This window comes from Pocillopora verrucosa, chromosome 1, assembly GCF_036669915.1.
Source record: "Pocillopora verrucosa isolate sample1 chromosome 1, ASM3666991v2, whole genome shotgun sequence".
In the NCBI taxonomy this organism is placed as follows: domain Eukaryota; kingdom Metazoa; phylum Cnidaria; class Anthozoa; order Scleractinia; family Pocilloporidae; genus Pocillopora; species Pocillopora verrucosa.
Genome location: NC_089312.1, coordinates 8,740,701 through 8,755,202, shown reverse-complemented (window position 1 = coordinate 8,755,202; position 14,502 = coordinate 8,740,701). Strand labels below are relative to the sequence as shown.

The window sequence follows — 14,502 nt, the reverse complement described above, 5'->3', positions numbered from 1 at the left end:
TTTCTTCTCATTTTTTCTTCTGTAACGTAGATGGAAGCGGCAAATCCTTGAAATTATCGTGTGATGTGTGGAAGGAAGTTATTTTCAGAGTGCAAAAGATTGTTCGAGTCTTGTCTCGTGATTGTCTGGGCGATCGATGAAGATGATGTTATTTTTAAAGGATGCAAGTGGCCTGTCGAAGAGTACAAAAGAATTGGATAGTATACTTTTATCGTGTCATTGCTATCTCAAGTTATCGGTGATCATTTGAAGTACTCGCCTTTCTGTAAGCGTTTTTTAGAGCTTCAACTGCACTGCTACTGCAGTGTACCTCCAATTTTGGCAAAAATGTAAAGTTTACAGAGGTTTATGTTTTGTTTCAAAAGTTTTTTTTTGACATGAATCACAACCGGCAGGGCCGATTACCAAAATAAAAAAGGTCAATGTCGAGTAAAGAAAAGTAAGACAATGCTAATGCAAGATATATGGTAGCTCCATCTGGTTAGAAATGGAGTAATAATTATGGATTTTATCAGAGTAAGATAAAGTCTTTTCAATCATTAGTCTCGGAAATATCATCAGATATGATCGATGATGTGGGGAAATTGTGAAAGAAAACAAGTACTACTTTGGGCTTCCAGTTGTAAGATGAATAGTTAAATAAATCAATTATTACCCAGTGAAAATCACTATCATTTATCATTTCAACTCCACAAAAAAATCATATACACTCTTTGCAACCTTATTCTCCAACCTATTAAATTACAAGAGTTGTGTGACAATTTGATGGTCTGAAAAGACTCTTACACATGCTAAACAACAAAGAACCGGTAAGGCTGATATTTAACAGTGAGGATAAAAAAAAAAAGCCTTTTCTTTTCAGGAATAAGACTTAGTGAGGTCAGATTAAACTAATGTGAAGAGGTTTGTTGATCTCTTTATGAAAATGGATGCTTTACATCTATCAGATTTTAGAGAAATGAGACTTAAGTAAAAAGGGGACTTTGATATTGCATATTCTGCAGTAATGGGCATCAGCTTGGATGCTTATTTGCAGAAATTAATAGTTTTCAAGCCAGGGGTTTGGCTATGCTAATTTTAAGGCAGAAAATCATAAACAGTCGCTTAAGAAATTTTTAGCTCTGCCTGGAAGCTCAAACACTGTTATGGAACAGGACAATATTTCACCTGATCACTCTTCATATTCTTTTCCCATGAAATTTGGACAAAACTTTCAAAAAACTTTATTGGTAATTTTATAGTTGCAAAAAAGGTATAGACACAAGTTGCATATAACATAAGCTAGTTGAGGCAAGTTGTGTGGAGAGAACAAAAGATTGATAATTTATACCAGTAGTAAGCTTCTGGTACTAATGACATTCTCTTGAATGCCAGCTTGCCGCAGCAAATGTCACACCTATCCTTTCTGTCAATAGTACTGACCATATGTAGTGGGGTCACTTCACATCTCCCTAAACAGCAGAGAACACAATAGTTAATTCCAATCATCAGTCTCAATTAAGGAATAAAAATTGAAGGATCAAGACTTATCTGGCAAAGAGAAATACAAGTCAAACTGGTTTGAAGACATTTTAACCCGAAATTCGTTTTCAAATATGACAGAAATACTGTAGTTCACATTCTAAAGAAAGAGAGTTCCAGCCCCTTGAGTAATTATTCATTTATTGTATCGCTCACCTCATGTTTTAAGAACCAGAGAAAGTTAGATAATTTTAATCTGCGAGTTTTATAGTACACTTCGACTCAAAATTCATTTCGTATGGCAGAAGTATTCTACTGAAATAAACAAGACAGAATGAAGCTGACGCCATCCGTTTCGAATAACATATGAACATGAAGAAAACGGCACCAGTTTAAACTCATGAGACAAAGCCCACGCATTTTTTTGAGGTAAATGAACTGGTTAGACCGAAGGCTAAATAAATAAACAATGAACTGACAGTGGTGAGAGATTTGGGGGCCATGTGATAAAACAAGTTCTACCGAAGTTTATCCTCTAGTTAGCCCTTCAAGCCCAAAAGGGCAATCAGAAAAATTCTCACCAAAACACAGCAACAAAATTAGATAAAACCGCAGATGATCGAGGCAAGACTATAAACGTTGTTAAGACGCATGCCTACGTACCAAGTACAACAGACTTGGAGAGCAAAATGGCCAAAGACAGTTGTGAGCCATGACTTTGAAAATCCACCTCAACCTCCCAAAAACGAATTTGCCGAAGGTTGTAGAAAGAGCAACTCAATCCTGAAGCTGGAACATTTTTTTAAGCCTTGTGTCCAATGGGACAACAAAGAGAAAGAAGAGAAGATGTTATTTGAAGTGATTTGAAGCTTGGGGGCCATCTAGAACTTAACGTAATTTTATTTCAAAGTTGAAGTAAAATAAGATCAAATTGTAAACTACCTTCTATTATCGTAACGAATATCTCACGATCGCCTCCACACATCACTTCGTGATTTATAGAAGTAAGACATCAACATCTTAAGACTAACCTTCAAGGTTTGTAGTCTCATGTGCACATCTTGATCGTCAGCAAATCAAATCTCAAACTTCAAGTTTTCGATCTTTTTTCGCGTTTTGTTCGCACTTTGATCATTAAAATATCCTCATCCGAAGAGCCAGCAAACTCCACAAGTATCCACAGAGTTAGAAATGGTGGTAAACTTGTCATAATCTTCCATCCCTCTCCAAAAAATATCACAGAAAGGTGTCGATCGCTCAGTTGAAAACCCGCAAAAGCGCGCTGAAAATATCAAAATGGCGCCGAACGCGCCGAACAAATTTTCTTGGCGCATGCGCAACAAAATGCCCCTCTGCTTCTTAGGGAGGACATGTAACTCTCGTGGTGCCTCTCTCTCTTTGTAGGGGTGTAGATGGGTATCTACGAATTGTCAAAAAGGTGTGAGGAGATACCGGGGGTAAACTGTGGCGATTAGCATCCCACCCTTTTCCCTTCATGCTACAGATAAATTAAATTCATGTGCAACTTGGACGGAGATCAGACCACTTTCCTTTACCTTTTTCAACCAGGTTGGCTCGCCTGAATCAGGTGTTATTTTGCGATAGATGCCGCATTAATGTGCGAGATCTTTCTGCCATCATTGTCTTACAGAAAGGTCTATCAGCTTTAAGCATATAATAAATATATCCGTTGAGTCCAGTTGTCTCATACTAGAGATTCTTACTTATATTTGATGTTTTTAAAGACAGACAGAAAAACTTTTCCTTTCCTGATTTGGTAAAAAAACTGGTATTTATTGTTCATTATCCGATTTGGCTCCTGTCCGGCACCTATGAGAAACGTTTAAGGGGTAGGCTTAGCCTATTTTCCAAATAAAATTTATGTTCCTGAAAAGCTAGCTAACTCTTTAACTCAATGAATACTCAAAGAGATTTGTCAAACAATAAAATTCAGCGTCTGCTCATGGATGTTTTTGGCAACCTTACCCAGATGGAAAAGCTGTAAGTGGCATTCAGTAAAAACTTCACAGCAAAGCGAATTATAATGTACAGTTTTCCATAGAGCTTTAAGCAAATAATGCTTTATGACCATTATAAGAACAGAGCTGCGAGAATTTAGATTTTGTGACTCTTACGTGAAGCGTATCAAAGTAAACTCCAGAAGCTCAACTGGCTTTATATTATGCTAGCTTTGGTGGAGTTGGTCATCGAGAACAATTGAAAAAAAGAGGTCAATATTAAATTCAATTGTCTCACACAGCCTTTTGCTCCACGTGACTTCTGACTAATATTTTTGCTGAGTAACCAGGGAACTCTGTTAAGATTGATTTGTGATGTAAGTAACTTATTATAGTTTGGTGCGTCAGTACTGAAAAGTGATGTCATGATATAAAAACGCCCATGTTAACAATGAACGTGCAAATGGTATCTTTTGCCTAAATACTCAGGGTCAGGAGTAAACAGTTTATGTACTCAGCAAAAATGGGTAGAAACTTTGTAAGTCTTCAAATTAGCTTTGTTAGACACAATTGGGTTTTATTTCATGCCTATTCGGAGAGAAAAAGAACCTTCCAAGAATCTCAAATTCTATTTCAACCGACTTTTTTTTCATTTTATATATCACTCACAGCTTACTCTCCAGTAACAAACTTCAGCGCTTACCAAGGTTCAAAAACCTCTCCGAGTTAAAAATATTGTAAGTGGTTCACGTTTGTGAAATAACTGGCTCAGTACGTGTCTTGTATAATGAGCATTAATTAAAGGTAGCGTTGGCTAAAACCAAAGGATCAGCTTGGATACGAACTATTTCTCTGGCATCTTCTTATGACTTAAGATGTTTGTTTAAGGATGTTAATTGAGTAAAAAGTTAAAAATAAACATCTACTTTGGAAAGAGATGCCATCAACTAAGAATTACCAGGGTTCAAATGTTTAAGGTGATAGAACAAAATATAATACAACACATCCCCTAAAATACTTTAACAGCACCCTCCCCTTGGGGCTTGACAAGGATCATACACTAGAAATGATCGCTAATGATTGATGATTAACCCAAATTAAACTTTAATAATCCATTGTTATTTTTCTTAAAAAAATGTATTAAAACTCTTTAGCGGCTTTCAAAACGATTTCTTCAATATTGAGTTTATCTCGGATTTTAAATCAAAACACAGGATCTATAAATTCCAGTTTTTAGCTAACATTTTTCTAGTAGCTTTTCCAGATGTTCCAGAAAAGGGTTGTTCAAACTAAAAGCATAAAATTCTGGATGATGCGATAAGAAATACGAGCTTTTACTCGATTTCAAAAATAAATGGTGAATGATAAGGAAGATTAAAGTGTCTAGCGACTGGCTTGGATGCGTCCTTGTCATTTATTTCCACATCGCGAAGGTGTTCTCGGAATCGGTCACCCAGTCGTCTTCCTGTCTTGCCGATGTATAACTTATTGCAATAAGTGCAAGTTATGCAGTAAATAACGTTGGCGGAGGTACACGTAAAGTGATCAATGATCTTAATGGATCTTTTGGGTCCCGATATTTTCTCTACGTTATAAATGAAAGGACAAGTTTTGCATCGTGAGCGAGCGCATTTAAAAGTTCCAGATTGGTCATTGGTTTGAAATGAACTCCTGAAATAGAAATTGGTGCATGGTGGTGATATAAATCATACCTGACAGCACAAGTAACTATTCTTACCAAATATGTACTTAACCAACTTTAATTGATATTCATTCGCTCGCCGAATTGTTCAGCTTTTTTTTCTACTCTCGGTTGAAGGACACACAACTGCAAAAACAAGGAGGGAGTAACTCTCGAAATACAAGTATTCATTATCATTTTAGTTTTCCAGAGGGTTAGTAGAGCGAATATACCTTTCTTTCCTCCTCCCACCACTTTTGCCCAAAGTTCGCTAAATTTTTAAGCTAGTATACTTTGATTGGATAAACCTCAGAAACCTTAGCAGAATTCTGAAAAAGATGCTTTGTCATCCATCCAAGATAGCAACTGCCACCTCGGATTTCTCCAGAAAAAAGACAGAAAAGAAGAGAATTAGGGATGTAGCAATTCTTTCCCTCACCCCCGAAAAAAATCAACAGATCAGTGAGACAATGCTTTTATAGAAGTCCAAATATTAGCATGCGCTAAGTTTTGACATTTTCAGCAAAGTAAACGGCGACTGCATATCAGTCTAACTTTCCGGCTGTGAGGTTTTGTTTTGTTTTGTTTTGTTCTCACCTTATTACTATGTTTTTAATATCGGATAGCTCTTAAAGACGTCATACGTGCTTACCACTAAATTTTTCTATATTTCTGATATTAATGATGTGCCCTCTATGTTGTTCTAGGGTTGTTTACGAAAATAACATTAACTACCTGCCACGTGAAGTTTTTAAAGGCATGAAAAACATAATGGCTATGTAAGTAACTGTTTCTAAACTATCCTCTGATTAACGGTAACGAGCTACTGTAAAATTAGTAAGGGTCTCGTGAAGATGCAATTATAGCAATGTTAGGAATCTCCCTTATCTGCGACGAGTTCGGCTCAGGTAAATCAAAAGGCCTACAAAGTTCCAGACCAAAAACATGGACAATCCTCTACCCCCGAGGACAGATCATACCTTATGATCAAAACCATGTGTGATGGACGACGAAATATTACGATTGTGAAAGTGCAAACGGGCTGACTAAGAGATCATATTAACTAGAAGAAGAGTGAACCACCAAAAGGCATATCAGACAAAACCTTGAGAGACACCAGGTCTCTTTAACCACCAAAAACAAGATCCTGCTAAGGTATCCCCTTCCAGATTCAAACACTGAGTTTACAAAGACTTGTAGCGTGAAAACCTCTCGAGGGTAAGCATGACAATACTCATGGGGTTACTTAAATCGGCATCGGCCACGCGGATAGAAATAGATCTGGAACCGTATTATCAATTGCGACTTAAATAGAGAATGTTTTGTTCATTCTTGATAACTTAACTGTCACTTTGAAGAACTTCTCAGTAAAATGAAAATTCGTAAAAATACTTATGTGACATTATTGTATGGCGCACTGCCTACTGTACTGTGAGGTTCTTTTCTCGTTGCAGAACATTTTGAACGAATGGAAGATATTACCTTCCATCCTTGACTAATTTTCTGTCCAGTGTTGTTTTAATTTACGCTTTAATGCTTGTCAGTTGACGCTCTACACTTTTCACTGTTTCATCGTTCTGTAGGAGCTTTTATTTCAACAATATCCGTACCGTTACCAACGAACAATTCAAAGATGTCGCCCCAAGTATTCGATTCCTGTGAGTATAAGTAAACTGATAATATTCCAGGTGTGTTCAAACTACTTTGAGTTCAAGGGAGACAGATATTGTTGGTACGACCTTCACGTGCTGTAAACTTACGGATAAGCACCCCTCCCCCATTTTAATGAATGTACAAGTGATCATACCACTGGCCGAATTGTTTAAGAAGGGAAAATGGAGTAAACGATTTTCACATACATACCACCACTGATATACTAAGAGTACCAACTGTGCTGCTATTAGAAGTGAGGATCGGCTTTGTACATTAATGCACAGTTTATACTTTTATTTACGTCCAAATGTTATACTCCTTGGGACGATCATATCTGGTTACAAGAAAAGGTTTGGGAAAAACTTAAGGAAGGGCCCTTCCACATAAAGTACTCTCTCTGTAATGAGCGACCCATCTTTTCTACCTAAATTTGAAATGAGCGCATCAGGTGCTCATTGGAGGATTAACAGCATATGAATATAACAAATAAAGACATTTCGGCATAGCCTGTGTAAGTATGTTTTACAAACTCAGTGACGAGTTATCCGTCTTCGGTGTTAGTTATCTTTCAAATAGTTGTTGAGAATTGGGCAGGAAAAGGAACAAGAGAGAGCCGAAAAACTGATTAATACATAACAGTGATAAGACCGAGTGGAGTCCAATTCGATCTGTAATCATACAAGTGATCAGCAAAATCGGACGACCACGAGGCGGGAGTCCGATTTGTTAATCACGAGTATGATTAAGGACAGAATTGGACAAGGTCCTGTTACCAATTTATCATATATACTTAGCTATAGATAAACAAAATAACCCTAACCATTTGAATGTCCGAAAAAATAAATGCACCTAAAAAACTATCTCCAGTGGAGACAATTTCTTCAGTTAAAAATTCCTCCATTTTGGAAATTCCCCAGTTTTTCTTTGGATGAGTGGTTATTGCTATGATTATTTCGATCATTCCTGTGATTGGTTGATTGGCTGAGTAGACTTAGTACCATTGGCTGCTTTACCTGTCCGATTACTGCCAACTGTCCGATTATACTGTCCTATTACAACTGTACAGAATGATTAGTGAAAAATGAAGCTGCGGATGCACCGATAACATTTGAAGAATTTGTAATGGCTGTGATTAATAGGCTAAAGATGTCGATGTTATCAAGAATTAGCGAGCAAAGTTTGCCTGAGCTGCTTTCCTTAAATTTGCAGGTACTTCCATTACAACGAAATGCGAGAACTACCGGAGGGTTTCTTCACAAACATGAAGAATCTAATAACTGCGTAAGTCAAGTGGAATGTTCTCCACTCGAGAAGTTTAAAATTGAAAAATTTCATTTGCCAGTGCCTAGTTATACTGCGCTTACTGTATTACTATTACACTTTCATTTTCTTACAAATTTACATCCTGTGACGGATCAAATTTGTCTTTTTTTCGCCTTTTGTTTTTCATTTGAACTCTTTTTATGAACCGTAGGACTGTAGACACCAACCTGATGTGTTGCCATTTGACGAAGCAGGATGCAGATTGCGACTTTGCTTATGTCGACAGCTTCGCCAGTTGTGAAACTTTGTTCAGAAATCGAGCTCCTAGGGAGTGTCTTTGGGTGGTTGGAATTATGTCGTTGGTTGGTGCTGTGTTTGTCATTGTGTGGCGGTTGGTGTTTAAGGAAAAGAAGAAGAAAAACAAGATACAGTCCATCATGTTGATACATTTGGCTGGGGCTGATGGACTTATGGGTGTCTACCTCCTAACTATAGGTGTGGTGGATGCCATTTGGGCAGGGGAGTATTATTTGCATGACTATTACTGGCGTTCAAGTTTGACATGTCAGATAACAGGTGCCATTGCCGTGTTGTCAAGTGAGGTGTCTGTTATGACGATTTGTTTGCTCTCCGCCGACCGGATGAAGAATATTCTATTCCCCTATCGTGGAAAGTCCCTTACACTTAAGGTTACGCACCTTTTGTGCTTCCTTATCTGGATTGTTGGTGGCATAATTGCATTTATTCCCACGGTGGGCTTTGACTACTTCGGTAGCCGCCAGAAAGGTCATCACTTTTATGGCAGATCAGTTGTATGTCTCCCATTGCAGCTTTCCACTGATAAGCCGTCGGGCTGGGAGTACTCTGTTGCCATGTTTGTGGGTTTAAACTTTACCCTTGTGCTCTTTGTCGTTGTGGCATACACGATGATAATCTTTAAGTCCTGCGCATCAAACAGGCGCATGGCTCAGCAAGGGACTGAAAGAGAGAGGAGAATGAAAGCCAAGTCAAGGGCAGCCGATCTGAGGAGGGAGGCCTCGCTCGCCAAAAGAGTGTTCTTCATTGTTCTTACCGACTGTGTCTGCTGGATGCCTATTGTGGTGATTGGAATGAGGTTTCTCGTGGAAAAATCCTTCCGTACACCTGGTGACCTCGCAGTTTGGATCGCAGTCTTTGTTCTGCCGGTTAACTCTGCCATCAATCCCATTCTCTACACTTTATCAACAGTACAGGTAGTAACTTGCAACCTTCATATCTTTGCTTAAACGTCTTGCTGCAGCTTGATCAGCTGAAGTTTAAAGGATACTTTCATAAACATTTTATTCTACCTCGTGAAGAATATCAAAAGAACTAGTTAAAAAGAAAATACATTCCAATTTTCAAGAAATTTAGCGGGTTTTGATATTTGAATATTTTGCCGACTGTCCTTAATCTGCCGAAAGAAACCATTTCCCATAAAAAAAAGCCGCGTAAACTTATTACGTTTACTTCAACACGTCGTTGAAGTAATTTCTTAAAATAAAAATTCTTTTTCGTTTTTTTACTTGTCATCCTTTTGAGTAGTGGAAGTTGTAGAACTCAGAGGGTGCTATTACTAACTAACCAGTTAAAAAATAAAGATTATATAATTCCCGTACCTTGTCCGGTCATCTAGAACGACAACATTTTCGCGTTGTTCGGCATTAGGTATACCAGCCTTATTATGCTACTTACTAAGATATAAGCAGTGTTTAAATTTTTCTATACGTGCCTAAAAACTGCGTAACTAACGAAAAATAAAATTGTTTGTTTTCAAGTAATAACACTTCCGGTGAAGTGAAAAGATCGCACGGAAAAAAAAAGAGCCCCAACTAACAAAAACGGTTCTGTTTCTGGATGACCTACTAAGCATAAGTGACTAGTACTCTGACTGGTTGAAACCTTCATATTGATCATTTAAGCATTAGACAGGAGTCTCGCTCGGTTTACCGGCAGAACATCCCACGCGAGATGTTGGGAGAACTTCAAAAAGTTTTGAAACACCAGCCGAGAGCGAGGGACTTTTGAACTTTGCGAGTTTCTTACAGACATTCTAAGAGAGTTATTACCCAACTACTTTTAAAAATTAGATCAAGATTGATCGGTTCAGAGCACCATAGGTGTTTGACCAATCAGTACACATAGTGTTCCAATTTGTTTTGTTCTGCTCTTTGTTCTTGATGACTTACATTTAGGTACGACGTGTTCTGAAGGCTAAATTCCAACAGTTCTGGAGCTATTTGGTGGAAAAGTGAGGACGAAATCAAAACAATGAAGGTAAATTTATCGAAAATCATCCTCCGGAAACAAGGACTAAGGATTAAGGATTAAGTACCTGTCTGATTAAGTTTTATTGTCACGTGATTACCTTCTGGCTTCTGTTGCACTTCTGCATGATTATCTTTTAAAGAAAACAAGGAAGGAAAAAAATGACTATCTTTGGTGATGTTGATTATATCTTCATACATGATTCACCCATCCACAAATCACTGATATTTACAATGATGAAGATAAATACTATTCGAGTATGTTTGACTAATGTCATTGCTGTTTTCCAAAGGCCAAGATCAGGGCGTGGAAATGCAAGTCATCGAAGAAGGTATGAAATATTTACTCGGCTCAAGTAAACATGGGGGAAAGTCGCTCGATTTCCTAAATCGCTCGGGTAAATCTGAAACGAAGAGAGACAGAATGCTATGAAGAATGGATGGGCAAAGCTGAAAATATGAAAACAGTTTTACGTATTTTCTTGATTAAAACGTCCAGGAGAAACTGCTTATTTAGATCTGAACGCCGTAAGCGTATAATTGAGGTTTAAATCGAGGTTCCGCCTTTTAGTTTAAGTCTCACTTTCAAGTAATTATACTTAATTAAAGAGCACTGTTGTCAAATTTATATAAGAAAATGTTCAAAGGAAAAAGAGTAATCCCTGTAGAATAACGAGCGACAAATTTTTACGACTGGTTAAACTGAAATTCGTGCCGTATTGACCGACTACTCCTTGAAATCGGAGGATGAGCGTAGAAAAATCGGCGTAAAATGACAGGAGACTAAATCAATAGTTAAATTTAAAATAAATGCCGCGGATGTTTAATGAAGAAAATGCGTAACAATCGTTGTTAACTTATTTATTTTTCTTGAAAGAGCAGCTACCCAAGTTTTTGTTCCAATAAAGACTATTGAGAGTTTATGTCAAACAACAGTGCACAAGATCAATAAAATGTTATGATATACTCTTTGATTATAAATGATATACTGAGAATGGTACTAAAGGAAGTAGCACCCGTGGTACAATCCACTTTTTGTTTTTTTAAACTTTTTTCTTTATAGTTCAAATCCAACAAGACGCAGAGAGTGATGACAGCGATGACAGTGAGGACGAATCGAGAGATCAAAGCGAGCATGAGCAAAACGCTGAGCAGGCCGAGCATGAAGAGCCCGAGGAGAGAGCTGTGACTGAACAAGAAGAAAAACCCGAGGAAGACCACGAAGACCCATCAGAGCTGAAAGACGAACCTAACAAGCAAGAAGAAGAATCAGAAAACGAGTTCAAAGAATGCGAAGAGGAAGCGGAAGATAACATGGAACATGGACCTGACAAACAAAAAGAACGACTAGAAAAGGAATTCACAGAATGCGAAGAGCAAGAGGAAGATAACATGGAAGATGAGGCTGGGGAAGGCGACGAGTTAATTGTGAACAAGGGTATGTTTATCAACCCTCTGCTTCTTTTAAAAAAAGAACTTTGATATATTGAGATTATTTTCATCAATTTGGAGGACTATTGGTGAACGATCTCTCTTCATTTTATACCTTAAAATAATTGTTAGTTTCTACAATTTCGTTACCTCCCTTGCCCTGCTTAACTACGTTCAGCGGTTTATTCGAATAGTGAAGGAACTTTTCCTCATTGGAAAATCTTGGAGCGGTTTTTCTTTCAGCAGTGACAGGAAGCGCTTTTGCGAGGCTTACGTTGTACTACGGTGCCCCAATTTATAACAATCTCGCTATGAATTAATCTAAACAGAATTTAAGTATTTAACACACGGTACGTGACTGAGTGTCTTCTTTTTTTCCTTGTGTCATGTGATTATGCAACAGATAAACACCAAGCAGATGATAATCTCCCAGCAGCCTCTGGGCGAGAGTCTCCAAGAGCACCGCTGGCCACGTTTGATGATGACTCCGACCTTGATTTTTTTTACCCAGCGCTCGATGGTATAAAAGAAACGAGTGTGTAAACAACAGCACTGTATTCTCAGATGAGTGCATTCGTTATGTAAGAGAAGTACATGTACCTTAAGTGTTGCATTTTTTTCTTGTTTAACAAATTAACTTTAAAATCGATTGCGTAGGTAGGTGTTTGGCCCCTGTAATGACTTTGAAATACTTCAACAAACAGTAGTTTTCGTACATAGTGTCAAAATATGAGCCTGTTCGTTTATGTGAAAATGTAAGTGTTCGTGTCGTGTTATACCAGATACATATGGATTATGATTCAATAGGCTAAATATAATAAAAAAACGTGTCAATGTGTTGTTTAGCTAGGTTTTCGACTGTATATGTAACACTTTGTACATGTACTATTAGAGATCAAAGGTATGTTAAGTCCCTTCAGCAGTAGGTAAGCTTTGAATTGGTATAACTTAAAATTATTTTAGAGGCCCATCTCTGTCCTTTGCAGTAATATTACTTCAGATAACACTTCATTAACGAGAGTGAACTTTAAAATGGACAAACAGTGCTTGCTTTATTGGCGGATACCCGAATCAAAGAACGGAGAGCCCTTTTTATTAATTAAAATTTGAGTAATTACTAAACTTAAAGTTACAATCGATTTCTCGCTTAAGCTTAATGTTCAACGTAACCTACATATCTTATATATTCGCCGGGTAGATGGCTGTCTTGTATAACGTTACTAAGCCATATATCCTATTTAATCTAACGCTGTTATCAATACCTTACTTATGATTTGTTTAATTCAACTTAAATATCTGAAATTTTCAGTAGATGGCTGTGTTATATTACAATGCTAAGCCATGAATCATATTTATTCAGATTTTCAATTTGAATTTACCATAATATTATTAGCTATGATTTGTTTAATTCAATCTTGACAACACATAAAATATGACATAAGTTCCGTAGATGGCTGTTGTATGGCAATGCTAAGCCATAATTCGCATTTATTCAATTTGAAGTTAAGTACTCAGTAGCAGGCTGTATTGAATAGCAATGTTAAGCCATGAATCATATTTACTCAATCTGAAGTTACCATTAATTTCAAAGTTACTATTGACAGCTTACTCATAATTGTTTCATTACAAGGTAACTTCTTATATATTTCGTAGATGGTTGTGTTGTATTACAATGCTAAGCCATGAATCATATGTATTCAATCTGAAATTACTATTGATATCTTACTCATGATTTGCTCAAAAGAAAAAAAAATAACATCCTATGTAATTAGTAAATGGCTGCGTTACTTAACAATGCTAAGCCATAAATTTTATTTACCTAAAAGAAAAAAAAAATAACATCCTATGTAATTAGTAGATGGCTGCGTTACTTAACAATGCTAAGCCATAAATTTTATTTACCCCAAAGAAAAAAAAATAACATCCTACGTAATTAGTAGATGGCTGCGTTACTTAACAATGCTAAGCCATAAATCTTATTTACCCTACTGCACGCATGTACTAAGTGCTCAGGTCAGATGATGCACGTGTATCTGGCTCATTTATTTATTCATTTGGATTTGTTGTTATCTTGACTCATAAGTAAATTTTGCAGAAGCTTGCACAAATCAAAAGGAAAACGGTATTACTTACGTAATACAGAAAGACAGGAGGACGAACATCAAATAAGTCATATGTATCAGTCAATCTCTTTTGGTTCATTTTGAGCAAACGAATGAAGATGCTGTTAACGGATACAAATGGAAGTGTAGAATGCTGTATATTGTCAAGCTCGTCTGCCTAAGTAAATAAAAATCATAAAAAAATGTGGTTTATTTTAGATGACTATCCATTAACCATTGACCCCTAAGAACGATTAGCATCTAATTTCTCCCCTCAGTCAAACAGTAAGGTCATGAGAATAAAGGAAATGATCACTAGATTAAGAAGTTCTCAATTGTTTAACAAATTCTCCTCGTCAGCATCTTATAAACATGTACAGAAGACAACATGGAGAATATGCCTACTGTTGTTAGGTTGTATGTCTATCAGCGTGGAAGTCATAGGTGAGTTTGTTGATTAAAACTTCCCGCGCCTCAACAAACTGTCATAATAATCCCAAATTTTCTCATTCGGTCTGATTGCCCACCCCAAACCCAGAAAGAAATTGTAATCAGGACAGAGTATTTTGGTAGACTGCATAGAGCTAGAAATGTCACTAGTAATGGATAGAAAAGTGTGTTTCAGCTCTATTCATCCGTCCGTGTCTTTACATGTGTGGGAGAGTATA

The 14,502-nt window shown here is 37.1% G+C and overlaps 1 pseudogene; it reads left to right on the top strand.

Moving 5' to 3' along the window:
• The first annotated feature begins 5,871 nt into the window (after positions 1 to 5,871).
• LOC131776781 (G-protein coupled receptor GRL101-like) lies at positions 5,872 to 13,131 on the top strand (annotated as a pseudogene).
• The last annotated feature ends 1,371 nt before the right edge of the window (positions 13,132 to 14,502 follow it).